The following is a 20,228-nucleotide window of genomic DNA, read 5'->3' as shown; positions in this document are numbered from 1 at the left end:
GCCTATATAAATTATTCCAAGAAGCTTTTCAGCTGTGGTTCTACTAGTAGCAGCTTGTTGCTGTCAGTGTCTCCCCACCATGCTCCAGCTTCTTGCTAAGTAGCAGCACTGCTCTGGCCCTCCCATCCATACTGCTGGATTAGTGGTGCCTGAGTATACAAAGTAAAGACTTCACTTATATTCTCATATTTTAGCTGTGGTGTTGCAGTTCTCAGACATGGGGTCCTCTCAGGCATATTCACCCATACAATCAGCAGTGGCTACATAGCCACCTAGTATGGATATTTCATCTCCATTTGTTTGCACAAATGATGGGGGAGATTAGATGATGTTGGCTGTTTATTGAGCATCCAGTCTGATTTGCTTGTGAGGAGCTTATACGATGTTACTCAACTGTTACAGCCCACACATCCCAATGCATTTGGCCATCACTTTTCTTATTGCAAAAAAGTCTGATTTTGAGGGAGGGAGGGAGGGAGGGAGGGAGGGAGGGAGAGAGAAGTGGTATGTTACACAATGACACCACACAACCTTTGATTGTGCAACCTGAATTTGTCGGTTTGTGACTGAATCCCACCCAGAAACAGAAAATGATGCTTATCATACTCCAGAACTTGGAATGAGATAGAAAGCAAGGCCAGTGCAGGAGGGCACAGGGACAGATGTTTGGTTAGTATTACCCAACATTGGGACTCTGTCACCAGCGGCCAGCAAGAAGAGCTATTTATTTGCAACCAGTGGTGTTCAGTTGCATATCTGACTGTCATGGCTCCCTGGGGAATTCCTTCGTCATTTCCCATTCAAGGGAAAGCAGCATTAGGGTGGAAACCCTGTCTCACAATATACCTTCTTTCTTCAAGGTTTTCTTCCTGCACTTCTGATTTATCAAGGAAGTACCCAGCAATAAGCATGAGAAACTCATCTGCAAGCATCCTTTCCCATTCATTCCATTTAGGGCAGTTGCAACAATCCTGCTTATGGTGGAATTCAGGGAAGATCAGGATAAGGGAACTTCTCAGTGGTGGCTCCAGATTGTGGAGCATTACTAAAGGAGCCCACTAAAGCAGAGCCAATGGATTTTTAGGAAGAAATGCAAATCTGACTCGTGGCTGCATTGCACAAAGCTGCAATGTTCAAAAAGGTGGCATCTGCTAAAGATGCCCAATTGTTTTAAGGGTCAGAAAGTATGATGGTGGTTATTATTTATTAAATTTGTATACCACCCTATACCCATAGGCTTCAGGGCAGTTCTCTGTATAATTTCTTTTCCCTATTCACAGTATCCTTTCCTCATGTTGGTGCCACCATCACCCACATTGCCCATTCATTCCCATCCACTGGAGAGCAACATTTAACACTGGGGGAAATTGAAAATCTCGGGATAATATGGGCAAATCATCTGAAACCAGCAGAGCTTGCTCTGATGCTGTAATGTGGCATTGCAAAATATGGATTGTAAAAAACAAGAAAGCCCTTTGTGCTGTTATAGTAACCTAACCCTACAGATGCCCAGTCCCCACTACACTTCCATCAGTAACAGAATCATGTAGACCGTTTAGGGCCGTTTCCATAGCAGCACTGATTATTTAGAAGGGGAGAGCTTTAGGTAGCTGGAAGTTCCCTTTTGGTTAAGTGTTTGCGCTCCCAATTGGGCCTCCTCGGGAAAGAACCCCTTTCTCCATTCCACGCAGCTGACCCCATTTAACTCCTCTGCCCTCCTTCATTTGCCAGCATCAAATATTAATTGCACGGCCCTGTGATGGAGGGGAGGTTAATGCACCTTGGCATTTTATCAAACGCAATCGTAGCCAGACCCTTCCCCCACCCACCCACCGCCCCCTTTGCCTGGCAAAGCAGAACTGATAGCCACAGTCCTGGAATATGGAGAGAGCAGATGTCTTTGAGGACACCTTCCCCTTTTGGAATGGGTGGCAGTTGCAGAAGCTTATGCCTGAGAAAGCCCCATGTTAGAGTCCCCAGAGAAAGCTGAGTTGCCTTCCATCTGTCAGTTCTGCCTTCCTGTCTACTGTTCATACAGTTTGAGATGGGGCTCAGCCAAAGAGTGAAATATCAGTGTATTTTGGATGTAGCCATTTGTATTATAGAAGCCCTTGATAGAGATCCCCTTTCCCCCTATATAAGAAACGAGGAGAGAAATCTGCCTTTCCTGGGATATTGGGAAACAGCAAGAGTGGGGAAGGTTGACTGATATCCAGCACTAATGGGAGTCTCCCATTGCCAAATAGGTTTCTCAGGCTAACTAGGATTTTTGATGGGGAATTTAAAGGAGGCAATAGGGCTGGTGTGGATGACAGATAAGGAGAGACTATTCTGGACAATAGCATTGCACATGCCTACAGGCAAAAGCCCAAAGAGAAACTAATGTTTCACCAGACCTACTGTTCTGTGAATCAAGGTTTGGAAAATTTTAATCTTTACCACTTCCCCACCCCGTCCTTCATGTAGAAAGCCTTTGAGGCTGGGCTTCAGTATGATCACATATATCCAAGTGGCCTAGGAAATTTCTAGTCCCCTAGAAAAATTAAAACACAGAGCCCTTTGCACATAGTTGCACAGACTTGGAGCTACATCAGGAGGGACAACAGACCTATAGAACAGATACCCCTAGTCCACCCAGTGGAGGTTGTACTTGCAGGCTGCACATTCACAAAGGCTTGCCCACACAAGTTGTCCTGAGTTTTGCTGCCTTCGCTTTGGGTTTGAGTGAGGCAGGGAGAAATGCTGCCGAGCTGCCGACTGTGAGAGAAAAAGCAGTTCTGTAGGAGTGAGACATATATGTCTGCCCCCACACAGCTGGACCCATAACTGGCATTTTTGTCCATTTAATTGGACAGCTGCCCTTCTGTGCTTGTGTGTGAGATGGAATACAAATGGGTGCATGGGCCTGTGTGCTTGATCCCTCTAATCGCACACTGTTTGTTTGCTAATAGAGACAGAGAGTGTCACGCTTACTGCTTGGCTCTCGTTTCAGCAATGCAGCAGGGCAGCCACAGGCAACATGGAGCACACTGCCAAGCATGAGCACAGCAATCTGGGAGACACTGTGCTCCTCCTTCACACACACCCCAACACACGCACCCCAAGTTAGAGCAGAAACCACAACAGAGAGGAATCAGGGCCTTCTTGAGTCCTGGAGCTGCTCACGTTCTCCTGATCCGGCTGACAACAGCACCTGCGCTTCCCCTCTGCGGTGCGGCACAATTTGTTTTCCTAGACTCCTGATCAGATGAGACATATCTGATTTTCCAGCATCACAAGGTTGCCCCACTTGTACGACTGCCAAAGTAAAGCTTTCTCGTGCTGCTCTGTGGATTCTGACAGAGCTAATGGCACTGCCCACTATTTGTTATTCATGGTTGTACAGGGCCTGAGGCCATACCTGGTGCCACTGTAAGCATCAGCATCAGGTTAAGAGAGAACTATTTTGGATGCAGGGAAGGTAAAAGTTGCGCTTGCGGCCAGGAGAGCAAACCAGCGCCTGGGACTGCAGAGTGCAGTTGTGGGGATGCACAGCAGTTTGTGCACATCATGGCACACCTCCAGGTGAAATACCTCCCTCAAAGAAAGATCGGATTCATATTTTGCATAGGTGAGAAAAATTGAATAATTTTCTTCTTTTTTAAAATACGAGTACCCTGATTCCCCCCGCCTCTGGCTTTAAAAAAGGAAAAGGAAAAAAAACGGCTTGCTACCACTTGACGGTGATGCAGGCATGTCCCTCAGACAGACTCCCTCAGGGAACGATGCTACATCATGAGACAGCCAGCTTCAATCCCAGGAGCCCCCTGCCCCAGAAAGGCAGGCAGATCAGCAGAGCCACTGCTTCAAGTAGCAGCAAGACTGGTCATTTTGAAAGAGAGACAGAAATCCCTTCTCCGTCTTGTATATAAGGTAAGCCCAACATACTTCATATCCCCAAAAATCATGAAACAGCCCACCCATCTGGCAAAGGTGGGGTGGAATATTCAGCCCAGCACTAAAATGAACAGTTGTTTGAAATAAACACATGGTCCCTGCAAACATAATGGGTTTCAAAAAAACAACAACACTTTTCCCCCTGTTCTTCATAGAGTCATAGAATTGTAGAGCTGGAAGGGACTCTGAGGATCATGAAGTCCAACCCCCTGAAATGCAGGAATATGCAGCTGTCCCATACGGAGATTGGACCTGCAACCTTGGCATTATCAGCACCAGAAAGAGTCCTCAGAATAGCTTTAAAGTGTTCATAGACAGTCCCTGCCTTTGGTCTTACATTCTAAAAGACACAATACAACGGAAAAGGGTATTAAGAAAGAGGGGGAGAGCAAGCTTAGGCACTATTTTTTACTTTACAAGAATTCTTGCAATGGCCAACTGCGACTGAAGGAGTTCAGGGAGAGGAAGCCCCCCAAATCTGTTGGTCTTTCAGCAGAGTAGATGGAGAGGCCTTGCAGTTCCATCTCTCTCCCTTGCCTATGGCCTGGTGGAACTAGGGGTCGCACCCACACCATACATTTAAAGCACGATTCTTCCAAGGTGTTATGTACTGAGTTGAATAGGATACAAAAGGCAGCAGTCTGATTGTTCCTAGAACAATAGGATCCAAAATGCAGCAGTCTGATTGGCCCTAGAACAATAGGATTCAGAATGCAGCAGTATTATTGGTCCTAGAACAATGCAGCAGTACGATTGGTCCGCAGGAGCCACCCAATCCAGCTCCAGGTGGAATCCGCAACCTGATTGGCCTACAGGAGAATCCCGGAATTAACCAGTCACGTGTGGCCCATTGTGTAAATAATGTATATAAAGGAGATATTTGGGGGGGAACTTTCATTCCTCACACTATGAGCTGAATAAAGAGCATGAAATCCACACTCGACTCTGAGTATATTTCACAAAGAATCCTGGAGATCTTGTTATGGGTGCTGGGAATTGTAGCTCTGCAAGTGCTCTGCAACTACTGTGCCCAGGAGTCTTTGGGGGAAGCAAATATGCTTATATATGGTGTGGACGTGCTGCAATATTGAGTGCTCCTCTTCAGCATTCCAGCTAGCCAGCCATCCTTCTTTCAAGATTCACCATTCCAGTCCTCTCATATTGACTTCTGGTCTCCACCCCAGAAACTCACCACTCTGTAGCCACTAAGCATGATCAATCCCTATTGGGCTGGTTTGGGGGGGGGGGCAGAAACGGGGTGTAATCCTCTTTACAGGTTTCTCCTGTTGTCTTCTGTACTTCTGCAAACCTCCCTCTTCTGTGTGTGGATCCTGCCATCTTGGATAAGAACCAACACTTGAAGAGCATGTTTGCTATGAGTGTGCAAAAGCAAATAAGGTAAAATAAAACATTATCAGTGAAGTCAGCCTTATTTCATTTATGAATGGGGTTCATTCATAGTTGAAATAGGAGGGTGAGAGGGACCATGTTAGCAGACGTGCCCATGTAGCAAGATGAAGAACACAATTGCATACTGTATGGTGGGATTTCAGACCCTACATCTCAACCAACAACCTGCAAGGCTCCCTACATATGCAAAGAAGAAGAGGAGGAGGAGGAGGAGGAGGAGGAGGAAGAAGAGGAAGAGGAAGAGGAAGAGGAAGAGGAAGAGGAAGAGGAAGAAGAAGAAGAAGAAGAAGAAGAAGAAGAAGAAGAAGAAGAAGAAATGTGGCCTTCCTGAGGCATGTGGCATCTCAACAATTTAGACAAGATTATAATTATATGACATGGACATTTCAACAAAGACTTTATGCATTTGAATGTGGTTGGGGGTAGGGTTCTTTTGTAGTTTGTCTTTGTTTATAAAATATAAAAAGTGATAATGTTCATTTTGCAAAACCCATTAAAAAAAACCACATTACTGGAGGTGGAAGGGGAAAGTATCCCAAGAGCTCATTCAATTGATCATGCAGAAAAGCCCTTAGACGGCAGCCGAAATGGCAAAAAACATGTGAGTGCATCATGTCAGCCTGAGCCATATATCAAAAAGGGGAAGGAGTGCAATCTGCAAACAACACCTAATGACTCTGCTAGGACTGACATAATGGTCATTACAGAAGGATCACTGCTTTGAAAAAGTCTGTGCAAGGTGCCTTACAAACTGGGACAAAGGTTGGTTTGGAGGAACATGAGAGGCTCCCACTCAGTGTTCTGTGGCATTTACAGAAGCGTTATTGATCAAAAACACAGTTTGATAAAGTGCAAAGGAGAAGACAGTTTCTTTACTTTGAGACTTGTGTGCAAGAATAAATTTCAGCAGGTGTACTTCTCACTCATGCGAAACAAGTTGCACACTTTGAAATCCCCCCCACCCCATGCAAGTTTTAAAAGATGCAAGGGGCAAGTCTTCAATTAAGCTTAGTTTATTTGTAATATTCGGTTGTGTTTTTCTTACTCTTATCCAGTTTTTAAGGTGATTTTATTGAACGTTGTTTGAATTTTTCTTATTTTGTTAAAAATACATTGTTAGTGTGGTGTTAGAAGCTGAGATATGAAAGCTAGGAGCTGAATGGCACCTTAAACCTAGGCTATGGACGCCGCAATGGAGTGTCTAGGCGCACTTTTTTATAACAAGAATACAAAGCTGAAAATGAATGAACTGCAGCTAAAATCTTATGTTCGTTTTTCACATGGTCTTGTCCTTCTCTGAAGACTGCAAAAAAACAAAGGCATGCTTCCCCTGCCCGCCCCCCTAATATTCTTATGAGAGTCCCTTCTCCAGCCTTCAGAGAGTGGCTGGAAGTGGGGAGGTAAAAAAGGGTCCTCCTTTTCTTTCAGCAGTGGCAGTTTTAATCTGAAATTTTAGATGGAGTACTGTGCCCAGAGCTCAGAAACTGCTTGCATTAATGAAATTCCCTGTCGCAAAATGCGCCTAGAAGAATAGGAGTTTTGAACTCTTTGTTAGTGTATTTTTAAAACACTTAAGAGATCTTTATCATATTAAGCAACATAATTTTTTGAATGAATGAATGTATTTAATTTTAGTCACCCTAACAACAAGCAGGAAGAGCCATTCTGGATATAACGTTGGGTCAACAAGATCTGGGCACCATCACTTGTATTTTTGGTAGACACTTCACACACTCCCAACCACAGTTATCTATTTGTAATAGGGGAACATTAGTGACCAACCTTACAATGCTATTGCGCACATATATATATGTAAAGGTAAAGGTACCCATGCCCGTACGGGCCACTCATGACTGACTCTAGGGTTGTGCGCTCATGTCACGTTAAGAGGCCGGGGGCCAGCGCCGTCCGAAGACACTTCCAGGTCACGTGGCCAGCGTGACGAAGTTGCTCTGGCGAGCCAGCACCAGAGCAGCACACGGAAACGCTGTTTACCTTCCCACTGTAAAGTGGTACCTATTTATCTACTTGCACTTAGGGGTACTTTCGAACTGCTAGGTGGGCAGGAGCTGGGACCGAACGACGGGAGCTCACCCCGCCACGGGGATTCGAACCGCCGACCATGCGATCGGCAAGTCCTAGGCGCTGAGGTTTTACCCACAGTGCCTCCCGCGTTAGTATAATAGCATAACACCCGCGTTAGTATAATAGCATAACACATATGCAAAGGTATATTTGTATGCATATATATGCATACAAATATACCTTTGCATATGTGTTATGCTATTATACTAACTGTATTCAGCATGGTTTATTGTATGAACATTTTTTCCTTTTTTATTATTTAAATGCATTTCGCATGTTGTTAAATGAAATAGGTCATTGTGCTCATCAACAAGCCAGAGAAAGGTATTACCCTCAACAGACACTCTGGCACGCACACACACACACACACACACACACACACACACACACACACACACACATTGCGGGTCACAGCAATCCTTCAGCAGCCTTCTCCTTTGCCTTCCAAGAGGCTAACTGCAAAACATTCTGTCTGTCATGGAATGGCGACACCTTGTGATGAAAGGAAGCAATTGCAACAAGGACCAAAGTAATTCTGTGCATCCTCCAATGGGCCCTGCACCACCTGACATTAAGCACACTTCTGAAAAGGCCACTTTGCTGTCACTGGTGAGGAGAAGCGAACAAACAGAAAACTCCCTTCTCCTGTGCTGCAGAAGATGATGGAAAAGAGTAGGGAAGGAGGGGCACTGCCCCCAGCCTGGAAGCTCCTCTAACCTCCCCGCCACATCCTTTGACATCACCCCCCTGTGAGCACTGCTGTTTGGGCCACAGTGTGTGTGTGAAATAAGTGCAAGCAAAAGAACTCAGCAGCTGGTTTTCCACCAATTGCCATTTACTCTGATTCAGCTTTAAAAGAGCAGGTTTTCACAAGGAAACGTCGGGGGGGGGGGGCGACAACCTGTGCTTGAACACAGAGCTTTTAAGCCCAGACAGTGCCTGGGAAGCACGAAGGAAAGGCAAGTGTGCACAAGCCCTTTGATGTGCGCTCTTTTACTGTTCTTATAGTGAACTGTGGAATTGCAGAGTTGGAAGGGACACCGAGGGTCATCTAGTCCAGCCCCCTGCAATGCAGGAATCTTTTGCCCAACATGAAGCTCAAACCCACGAGCCTGAAATTAAGAGTCTCATGCTCTACCAACTGAGCTATCCCATAAATCATTGTTCTCATATTAAAACCAAAGTATATGGGGGGGAGCAGTATATTTTATGCACCATAAACTTAACAGTGGGAGAATTTCATGGCAGCTGATAGGCTTCCAAAATTTCCCTTCCACTCCCCCTGCATTCTGTTCCTCCGGACAGTCTCTGGCTGCTGTGATGGCTTTCTAGGGCTGCATACACACTTTCCCTTTAAAGGACATTTGAAGTGCATTATTTATCTCAAGTAATTCTAGCCATCTAAAGTAATTCCAGCCACAATTCAAGTCCACTCGGGCTAAGGGGGCATTGCCCAACCAACCTTAGCCAGTCCCCCACCTACCTACTTTCTCACAACAAGTCAATAGGGATTGCACAGCTTGACAGCTACCTCATCCCCTGTCCCAGGCTATTGATTCCATGGGCACAATGAATGTTGAAAACACCCTGTATTTTATCATTTGTATTATGACCGGGATAGGGAATTTCTAGCCTGTGGGTCTCTTTTCTGGCCATTCCAGAACAGTTCTTACTGTCAGAAAGTTCTTCCTAATGTTTAGCCTGTCAGGGTTAATGGTGCTTCTAAGATCAATTTGAATTAATTAGTTCAGCTCCTGTCCTCCTGAGCAGCGGAAAACAAGCTTGCTCCATCTTCCATACCCTTCAGATATTTGAAGTTGCCTACCCTGACACCTCTCAGTCTAAACATACCCAACTCCACTTCCGGGTCGGCGCCATCGCCGAATGGCGGACTCCCTCCGAGCTCCGGAGGGAGCCTGCACGGCAGGGGCTGGGTCCTACCGCACCGGCGATGCGGGGACCCTTAAAAACCACGGCCACGGGGGCCGTGGACATGGAGACTCGGCTGGCACCGTTAGCGCCCTCCCGACTCGTGAAGGAGCCTTTTTAAAGGCTAAGGATCGGGTGCCGGGGAGAAGCGTGGTGTTTTGAGTCCTCTGCCATCCCTGCCGTGCGAAGCCGCATGCCATCCGGCGGAGAGCGCTGGCTTTTTCCTTTGAAAATTTGGACCTAAAAGAACAACCCGTAAGTAATTGGAATCTGGACTAAAAAGAGGGACAAAATTTTAAAAATTTCGGAGCGAGCGGGGGAGGCGCAAAAAAGGAAGTCAGCCACCCCCTCCATTGTAGAAGGGTCAAAACAAAGGATTTGATAACTAAGATCGGAATAACATCATTTTGGCAAGTTTGGAACCTCACGAGTGAAGAATATGAGATTGAGCTGGAGGAGGAAAGTAGAATTTGGACTTAAAAACACCCCCCCCCCTGGAACCCCGGGAGCGATCGATGACGGTGTTTGGAGAGGAGAAAGGCAAGTTTTGACAGCTGTCAAAGAGCTGTCAAAGCAGAAAAACAAGATAGAGACTATGTCACAAGGACTTTGCAGGTTATATTTGTTATAAATTGGACACAAATTGCTTTAAATAAGGATTACAAAGTTACTAGGGCTAATGGATGTGATCTGGAAGAGAACTCAGTTTTTGCAATCCACCTAGAGGAGCCGAGGGATATCACAAGTGGTTTTAGTTGGAAATTTGAACAGAATTTTTTATCTCCTGGGAAACTGCAGAAATGGAACATTATTATGACTACAGAGGCCAGTATACCGAAGAAGACAATGGAATCATCCGTTGTGGAATGAAAGGAACTTGACGTAATGTTTTGTTTCTGAGCAACAAGCCTCTGCAAAGGAACTAACTTTTGGAATTAGGACATTTGTGCAGGAAAACAGGGACAGAAAGAAATAGAAAGACGAGTGTGGCCAATAAGAACAACAAAACAACAAGAATTGGATTAAGTCGAAAGTGGGGACATTTGGGACATCCAGATTTGACAAGCTTAAGGATTATAATTTGGAGTTTTTCACTCCTGGATATAAAAATCTGGATGGAAAAAATGGGCCTTTCTTTGAGACAGAATCCTTTCATGATTGGACATGCGAAACTAAAGAGGACTGGCAAAGGACTATGACTTAGAGAGACGTGGAAATATCGGACATTGAGGAATATTGGGAACGCAACCGGGAAAAGGGGGGGTGGGAAATGTGGAACCCAAAGGGCGTAAACTATGTTTTATTTAGGCTATATACATCTACATGGTATTCTAAAGTGGGGAACTCGTGGAGGGACTAAGCCGATTTTAGGGGAATGGAAAATAATTTTTTTTATAAAAAAAAAAAAAAAAAAATTTTGGGTTAAGGATAACAAGTTTGAAGTGAGGAGAAGAACTTGTTGAGATTATCTGTTTATTTGAGAGATTTGGAATACAAGGGGGGGAGGGAAGGGGAAGTCCTGAAAGGATGTAATTGGAAAAAGATTTGAAATTGGATGTTTTATTAATTTGTAATTAATTGGAAAACTTTAATAAATATTATTTAAAAAAAAAAAAAAAAAATAAACATACCCAACTCCAACTCCCTCAATAGTTCCTCCTGCATGCAGGTTTTTGCAGCACCCACGCAATCCTGTTCTCATCAAAATGCCATCCCACATTGCTCTCCACCCCTCCCCATTTAATCTGAACTGGTCGTTCCTTTGGTTGTTATTGTTTTGGTTTTTTTTTACTTATTAGTGGAAAGGCAAATCTGGATTAAAGCAAGTGGGATATGGGATAGTATTTTGATAAGGATGTCGTTGTGAGGAAACTGTGCAAAACGTGTATGCATGAGCAGCAACCGAGTCCAAAATAAACTGCCTAGTGGAAGCGCCCAGAGTTAAGATTCCCCCACTCCCATTTTAATCCATTAAAAATGTCCTCATTAGCAAGGTTTTAAAAACTAATTTGCATTTACCTTTTTAAAATACAAATTGAACTAATTAGTTCCTTAGTTCCTCTCACAGAGGTCCTACGTAGCCTGAATACAAAATGTGATTTACTGTTGAATCTGTACTGTTCCATTAGTTACAGTATTATACATTTCCACTGGAATAGCACTGCATTATGTGTCAACATCCAGCTCCATCGTTCTTCATATTTATCTGTATTTGCCAACCCGAGGCAATTTACTCGGCAGTCGCTTTACCTACAAAGAGATATGGATCACTGGCTGGCTGTTCTGCAGGCGTGTGGTGTAAACACTTTTGGCTTTTAACTGGTGACATCGCTTTGAAAAATGATGTTTTCCTCCCTTGCCTTTATGGCTGACTGAATGCAAGCAAATGGAAGGCAGTTCCTTGAATTTCTGTCTTGAATTCATTGAGCATGTAGTTATTTCTGACTGTCAAAGTGAGGGAAGAACCCAAACCCTGACTGCTCTTATTTCCAATATTTGGTTCATCTCTCCCTTGTAAATTTTTTATCTCTCTTCCTCTTGGTTTATAAATAATGAATACCTCATCAAGACATACAGTAAGATGATAAACAGGCGAACAACCTGGATCTCTATTCCAGCTCTTAGAGGTCATTCTCGGGAGGTAATAGCAACTTTAAGGCTGTGTACAAACTCCTGTACAAACTTTGAGGCCTGTGCACAAACACAGTGTGCTCCTCCAGTGCGCTTCCACCACTGGTTTGGAAAGACGTGTGCATACAACATTAGCCACAATCCATATTGATCCTGTACCTATCATGTCACTTTGTAGGAAATGCTGCATTTTGATGCATTCCCCGGTGTTATGTACTGAAGTTCTCACCCTGGGCCAGCAGGGGGATACTGTAGATAGTTATGCAAATCAAAGATTGAAAGTGACGTTCAGTGATTGGATAGTTTTAGAATGTTGCAACAGTTACGTTGTTCTGGAGCTCTATATAAGCAGGCTGACTGAGCTCTTCAGTTCAGTTCTATTCTGGCCTCTGAATAAACAAGAGCTGTTGAAGAATCGCTGTGTCGTCTGATATGTTCGCCCACAACTTAACACCCCGCAAACCAGCTTCAATCGAAATTGAGAAAAAGAACAACGTCGAAGCTGGTAATGTGTACACAGCCTTGGCCTCAGTCCTGTTCTCCTCTTTCAGTTCTGTCAACAAAACTGAATCCACAATAAACTGCTGTGCAAAAGGCGCTCTTCAATATCCTGTCTGTCCCGCATTTGCAAGGGATTGATCCTTCAGTGTGGCAGCACCCACTACTCTTTGGAAATCTCTGCCTATTATTATGAGACAAGCCCATTCACTATACTGCATTGTTTTTGGCATGTGCCATTTTTGTTTAGGCACACCTACCCAGACATACAGTTTTAAAACACAATTTTAGCATATAGTTTTATTATGTGACTGTTTTATACCTGCTGGTTTTGTTTATGTTTTGATAAATTTAATGCCAAGTTGTTTTTAATGTTTGATTTTGCTGCATCTTTGACATTGTTTTAAGTAAACCAACTGCAGGGAGGGGAGTTGTCAATTAAGTTGTATATAAATTTGTCAGATTAAATGGCAATAAATTGGGCACAGAAGTTCAAAGCGAAAGGAATGGATATATTGAAGGAGAGTTCTCAAAGAGCTTCCAGAGCCTACTATGTGAAAGGAAAATAAAACAGAAATGCCAGCACTGTGTGGGTGCCCATACACACAGTGTGTGTGAAAGCACACTGGATATGGAGTGTGCCCAGCCCAGCCTATGTGCAGAACTTCGTCAGAGAGAACTGCACAGCACTTCTGGGATATTATGGGGCCCTCCTGCAAACCCCCATAAAGCTCTGCAAATGTTTGCAGCTGCTTCCACCTATAGCCCCACTGCCTTTCAGCGCCACTTCATTGGCCAAAGACAAGCTCCCACTCATAAGCCTGCATTCCAGAATCACGCAAAATGTTATTTGCCCCTCATCTTTCAAGCCTTCCTCAAAACCCATTCTTACATTCCCCCCGCCCCCTGCCTTTTCTGCATCTGGTGCTTTACCATCCTTATCTCACAATCCTGTCTGCAGTCTGTCTCAGGTATTCTTTACTGTCTCAGAACCAAACAAGACACAACAATTGTCACATAGGCTGGGCTGGGCCCACTCCATGTCCAGTGTGCTTTCACCACTGGCATTTGAAGCTGAGTATGTGTGACGTTAGCCACAGTCCCTTACCTATCCTGTAGTTTCTTGAGAAATGTTGCTGTCTGATGTGTTTTCCCGCAAACCAAATTCCATCTGATTTGAAAATGTAAACTACAGTTGAGCCGAGGCATCTGTTGAGCATGCACAGATGGCAGCAGCACATGTGCAGGTGACAGCTTCATTCAATAGGATTTGGGGGTGTTGCAGGCACAGGGAAACAAATCAGGTAATGTGCATCAGGTGAAGACATCCCCACCTCCTCTCCAGTGTGCGCAACAACATAAAATTGTGACCTGAAAAGCAGTGGGGAGTTGACACTGCATTTTAAGCTGCTAATGAGCACTTAGGCATAGTTTCCTCTGACTTCTTTTCTTTTCTTTTTTAATAGCCAGCATGGCAAAGCAGGGGGCAAGGAAAAGAGGCAAGTTGAATAGGGAGCATGTCAAAAAATCAAGCATGCCGGGAAAAACACACCAAGTATGCCAGCAAAAGTGACTTATAGTTCAGCCCTTAGAAAGGCCATCCAGCACATGGAATTTGAATCAAGGTGTTCTGGGTACAAGGTCTAAACTGGACTTCCCTCGCTTTCACCAAAATGCCAGTGCGAACATCGGCCTGGCAAGGAAAATAACTTGTTACTCTTCACTATTCCTTTATCAATCTCTATCCTCTCTTTCAGTATTCATCTTTGCCATCTAAGGTAGACAGGCTTTAAATTAATTAATAAATTTGCTGCATTTATATCCCACATTTTTCACCAATTTCTATTCATCCATATATATATTTTTAATTTACTTATTTATTTATTTTATGAATTGCTTCCCATGAAACATCCAAAGCAATTCACAGTAAAATCAGGAATCAGAATTGGAAGGCTCTCAGTGAACTGGGTAATTCAACAACAACAAAAAGATGCCAGAAAGTTTTGTACTGTTCCTAAATCAGCCTAAAGGGCCTAATGGACAGATAGGCACTGTGTACATTTTTGAAACAGACCCTGGTGGTCCCTTCCAATTCTATGATTTTATTATTTATATCCCACCTTTCCATACAGTGGGGTAGAAGTGGGCTAGGTTTGGACTTCTCATCATGTGATTGATTCACTATGTGCACAAATCATAATTTTTCCACGACAGGTGGCACTTTGAAAAGTCACTACGAAAGCCTCTAAGATCAGTACTGGCACATCAGGAAGTCAGCTTACTCTGAAAAAATGTTATCATCATCACATAAAGACATCCAATGGCAGTTTCATTGCACACCCAACTCCAAACATATCACACTTCAGTTTAGCCCGTATCAATCCTTCTTTCAGGGTCAAGTGACTCAATCCTTATTGTACACTTCATTTAAGGGTGATAAATCTTGAATGGAGAGATTTAAGAGAATATAATGAAGCCTCAAACCATTTGCACAGAACAGAGGTAAAGGTAAAGGTAAAGGTACCCCTGCCCGTATGGGCCAGTCTTGACAGACTCTGGGGTTGTGCGCCCATCTCACTTAAGAGGCCAGGGGCCAGCTCTGTCCGGAGACACTTCCGGGTCACGTGGCCAGCATGACAAAGCTGCATCTGGCGAGCCAGAGCCGCACACGGAAACGCCGTTTACCTTCCCGCTGGTAAGCGGTCCCTATTTATCTACTTGCACCCGGAGGTGCTTTCGAACTGCTAGGTTGGCAGGCGCTGGGACCGAGCAGCGGGAGCGCACCCCGCCGCAGGGATTCGAACCGCCGACCTTTCGATCGGCAAGTCCTAGGCACTGAAGACTTAAAAGCGGAAAAAGCAGAGAGGAGCCTTTCCAAGAGCTCAGCTACTGAAACTAATTTGAGCAGTGGTATTTTCTTAAACTGCTGATTCATATAAAACAACACAACAGCTGAAAAGCACACTGCTCAGTATAAAATACATCCTCGCTAGTATTTAAAGGAATAATAAAATATCTAGCAAGATGAATTCAAAGCCTTTGGTCAATAAACCCTTTAAAGAACTGGCACAAAACGATATTGTCTGGCACGGGCAAGGCCGAGATAAATTTGATTCCTTGAGGAACAGAAAATGTAATGAGAAAATCTCTTAATAGTGCCAGCATTAGCATTACAAGGACAAGGGCTACCAAAGTCACCAATTTGTTGCAAGTGCTACGCTGTGCTGCACATGCCAAGTAGACTGTGAGATCAGAATAGAAAAAGAGGAGCAGAAGCCGAAAGGAGGGGTGTGAGCAATCCTTGTCCAAGAAAAGCTGCCCAGTTGCAACTTGGATGCAATAAATTATCATTGATCCCTGCCTGGTAAGTTATTTCCAGCAAAGTTCTGTCGTGCTTTTCCAGGATTGATTTTTTTTTTTTTTAAGTCTCTGAAAAAGTGAAGATCTAGAGCTGCGCTGATACAGTAATAATACATGCCTGTTTCTCATTTATAGATTTTCAAAGGATATTTTATGTGGCCAAATATGCAAGAGAAGTAGCACACACACACTTATATATACATACTATAAATCCCAGTCATGAACACACACACACACAAGAAATGAAGTGGGGGGAAATTGTGACTAGCTTCATGAAAGAGGCTAGTGGTGAAGGCACTAGCACACCATTTTTAGTCATCTCCTTTCTAGACCAAATCACAGAAGACTCCCTACTTCTTTCCACTCATGCAGAGGGAGAAGGGAAAAACCTCAGAAGCCTCTACCAGCAAAATTAGCCCCCCGTGAGGCTGCATAAAAATCATACATTTAGAGCAGGCCCATGGGCCAGATGCGGCCCAATCGCCTTCTAAATCCGGCCTGTGGATGGTCCGGGAATCAGCGTGTTTTTACATGAGCAGAATGTGTCCTTTTATTTAAAATGCATCTCTGGGTTATTTGTGGGGCCTGCCTGGTGTTTTTACATGAGTAGAATGTGTGCTTTTATTTAAAATGCATCTCTGGGTTATTTGTGGGGCATAGGAATTTGTTCATTTTCCCCCAAAACTATAGTTCGGCCCCCACAAGGTCTGAGGGACAGTGGACCGGTCCCCTGCTGAAAAAGTTTACTGACCCCTGATTTAGAGCACATTCCCCCTTCCCAATAATCTTGAGAACTGTACTTTGCCCCTCACAGAGCTACAATTCCCAGAACCCTCAACAAACTATAGTTCCCATGATTCTTGGAAAGGCAGAAACATGCTTTAAATGTATGGCGCATTTCCAGTTCAACCTGTTTCCATCCACATTCATTAGATTGCTCAGCAAACTGAATAGAGTAATACAAATTCACATTCAGTAGAGGAAGGACAGTGAGGGGGAAGAGTTGGGAGACAGTTAACCAACTGTAGACTGCTACAGCATGTGTTCCCTTCTCCCAGGCTTACCTGTGTGGGTTGCTCTGTGCCGGCATCCCCAGCTGATGGAGTGGAGTTTGGTATTTATGTCTGGAATCCCAAGTCCTGTTAGGGTTCTAAGCAAATAAATATTGCTAATGTTATCAAGCTACATGAGGAGAAACAGGAATATGCCTCTCCCTGTACCCCAGTCCCCCATCCCACCCTTCTGCTGCATGCCAGTACGACTACCACCCAGCTGACCTCAGCAAGCAGGGGAGCGTTCCACAAGGCTTTGACAAACATCTACTCAGCCCCGGGGGTAGGGAAGATGAGTGGCAATGCCGTGTGCCAGAAGGCTCTTGCACTTCCACCGCTTGAGGCAGCCGCTTCCCTGTCTCATGGGTGGGCTGGCTCTGTTCTCAGGTTCTCTGTACACTGTAAGACTAAGTTGTTCTGTACAATGTGCTCCCTTTTTATGTAAAACGTTCTTCCTCCCTGTAGCCTTGCATACACTGTGCCTTTAAAACACATTCAAAGCACTTTATTTACCCTCAAAGAATTCTGAGCACCATCGTTTACACCTCACAGTTTCTTCCCCCTTGTGCATGCAGTGCTCTCCTCCAACTACTGCAGTTCCACAGGCTTTCCTCCCTAAATCCAGAGATTCCCTGTACTTTCGAAATCCAGTTAGGAGAATTACATTGATTGCATAGGGAATCTCCAGGTGTAGGGAGTAGAAAGCGTGTGACAATGGTAGGTGGAAGACAATGCTGTATGGATGAGGGGGGATTAAAAGAGGGGCAAGGGGCTCATAATCTATACTAAGATGAGTTATGGATGGGGTCCAAATCTTCAGTAGAAGATTGGGCCCTAAAACCCATTTGATTAACCACAGTTCTCTGAAAAACCATACAGCAGAAGCTGACAGACACCACTTTTGCAGGACCTACTTTGCTTTTTTTTATTATAAAATGCTAACTACAGCCAAGACCTGGGGTTAAATAATGACTTGAGTTGGCAGGTGGTGGTGTTGGAATACTTTTAGAATTAAAGAACAGAGAGCGCCTTCCCATGCTCAAGCTGGAATTTGTTTTAATTATCAGAAATGAGCTCACAGTTCCTTCACACCTACATGCCATTCCTGGTTTCCCCTCAAGTCTCTTTAGCTCAGCAGCATATTTTAGAAAGGGGTAGAAGAGAGCCTTTTGTTGTTGCAATTTGTTGTTGCAACAGCTGGGAGTTGTTGATCAACTGCAAATTACCCTGAGATCTAGAACAGATCCCAATCCACCTTCTTCTGCACACGCCTGCCCCAGAGCATTGTTTCTTATAGGGTTTTGAGTTGAGATGAAGCTTTGGAACAGCAGCATGGATGCAAAATTGTTCTCTCAACAGCATGGAGGGATCCTGCCTTCTCAGAATAACCATTTGGAAACCCTAAACCTCACATGGTGTTTCCTATTAGGATCTCTTTGTTATTTCATATAATTTTTTTATTTCATAAAATTTATATACCACTTGACTGTAAAAACAGCATTTGTCACTCAAAGCATTTGTCACTTAAAATAATTTCTGAAAATAAGCAGATTTGATATCAGTTATTCATGCAGTATTCCACTGACTTAAGGGCCATCCATAAAGCATATCACACTTGTTAAAGCCTTTTTATAATGGAATATGAGAGGCACCCACTATCTGTGCTTTCCAGAATACATGCTTGTTTTGACAACCTTTCTGAGATGGAGAAGGTCTCTGCTATGGCTGTCTACTTTGACGTTTTTAAATTTATCTGTTGTTATTTTGTATTGCTTTTAGTTGTGTTTGTTGTATTTTGTACATCACCCTGAGACATAAGTGGAGTGCAATAAAGAAATGAAATAAATGCTGTCCCACCCAGTTATAACACTTTGTCCCATTTTAACCAATAGTAAACCCCTCCTTTATAAGCTTTTTGCAATCTCCTCCTACCCAATACACAATATACTTTATGGATAATCCCTTAGCCCAGTGCTTCTCAAACTGTAGATCCATTATGTTTTTGAATGGGACTCACAATGGTGGGCTATTTTTTTCCCATTACCAGGGGCATTTTTTGTACTTCTTTTTATTGGGCCAACAAGCTCCCTCACTCACTCCATGTCACACTTAAGTTCTAGGCAACACAATGACCATGTACAATAAACAATCTTTTATAGAATTCCTTCAAACCATAACAAGTCCTAAATGAAAACTTTAGTCTAAAGATTTCATTTTGGACTTGTTATGGTTTGAAGGAATTCTATAAAAGATTGTTTATTGTATATGTACATAGTCATCGTGTTGCCTAGACATTGCTGACGTTCTCTTTGCAACATGGGTTTGTTTGGTTACTTACGCTTAAGTTATAGGCAAACATATAATGCCTACATATAACTATGTTAACATTATGAAGAAAATCTAAATTTCTTCATTGTTGACTAGGAATGTGAAATTCTTTCATTTTCTATTGTAGAGCAGGAAAATAGGCTCCAGTAAGTGGGGTTAGGTTTAGACAGGTTGAGTAACTTTACAAGTGAGCACTGCCTTAGCCCATCCCTCAAATTTCTAGGAAACTTGAGCAGGCTCGCCATACATCAGGAAAATTATTGAAATGTCAGGGGATATGCAGATATATGGGAACGTAATGGGAAAAAACAGTGAAAACAGCTCAAAAAGCTTTAAATCAATTTGGGTTTGTTCCCAAAAAGCTCAACAATATTGGTGGTTTCCTTTTAAAAGTTCAACAGTTTTGGGGTCTTCCCAAAAACGCTCAACGACTTTGCGGGTGTAAGGAATTTTGGTTTTTAATATGGCAACCCTGAAACTGAGTAGACAAAACATTTTTATTTTAGAAGCTCCGATTTTTTGTTTTACATATTGTAAATCTCATGACATTTACTTGGTTTTGTAAAGTGATTTTCTTTTATTTATTTTTTACTGTTGTTACCTGTCTGGAGCACTCTAAAATTAGACGGGGCAGAAGTTGCTATATAAATAAAAATAAGAAGGATAAACAGCCAACTTCAGCCCCTGGAGGCTCACAAGATGTCGCCCTAGAAATGGGGGATACTTTAGCCACTCAGGGTTCAATACTTTACTGACATATCTGGGAGTAAGCCCACTGAACTCAATAGGGCTTAGTTCCGAGCAGACACGCAAAGGACTGCACGGCCACCCTCAGCGTTCCCGCCTAAAAACTAAACTGGCCATTCCTTCCCTCACCCGCTTTCTAAGTACAGTACAGTACTGTATTTCATTGCCCTGCGCAACCGCCAGCAAAACCTAAGCAGGTGCGGCATAGAACTACCGGAAGTGTGGCAGAAACCAGCACGGCACACCAGGAAG

At 43.6% G+C, this 20,228-nt stretch overlaps 1 protein-coding gene across 2 annotated transcripts in view; it reads right to left on the bottom strand.

The window, feature by feature from the left end:
* Positions 1–20,217, bottom strand: part of CACNA1I (calcium voltage-gated channel subunit alpha1 I) — a 376,846-nt gene extending 356,629 nt beyond the window's left edge. The window contains exons 1-2 of one of the 2 annotated variants that reach the window (XM_083701729.1): positions 19,831–20,217; positions 16,914–16,999 (exon numbers count right to left, since the gene is read on the bottom strand). The gene's annotated coding sequence lies outside the window, so the exon portion shown is untranslated. The remainder of the gene's footprint in view (positions 1–16,913; positions 17,000–19,830) is intronic. The other variant, XM_083701730.1, reaches the window with a different exon arrangement.
* Between the last annotated feature and the right edge of the window lie 11 nt (positions 20,218–20,228).

Source organism: Podarcis gaigeae (assembly GCF_964106915.1).
Source record: "Podarcis gaigeae genome assembly, chromosome: 10".
NCBI classification, from domain to species: Eukaryota; Metazoa; Chordata; class Lepidosauria; order Squamata; family Lacertidae; genus Podarcis; species Podarcis gaigeae.
Note: the sequence above shows the minus strand (reverse complement) of the source record. Positions and strands in the feature narration are given on the sequence as shown.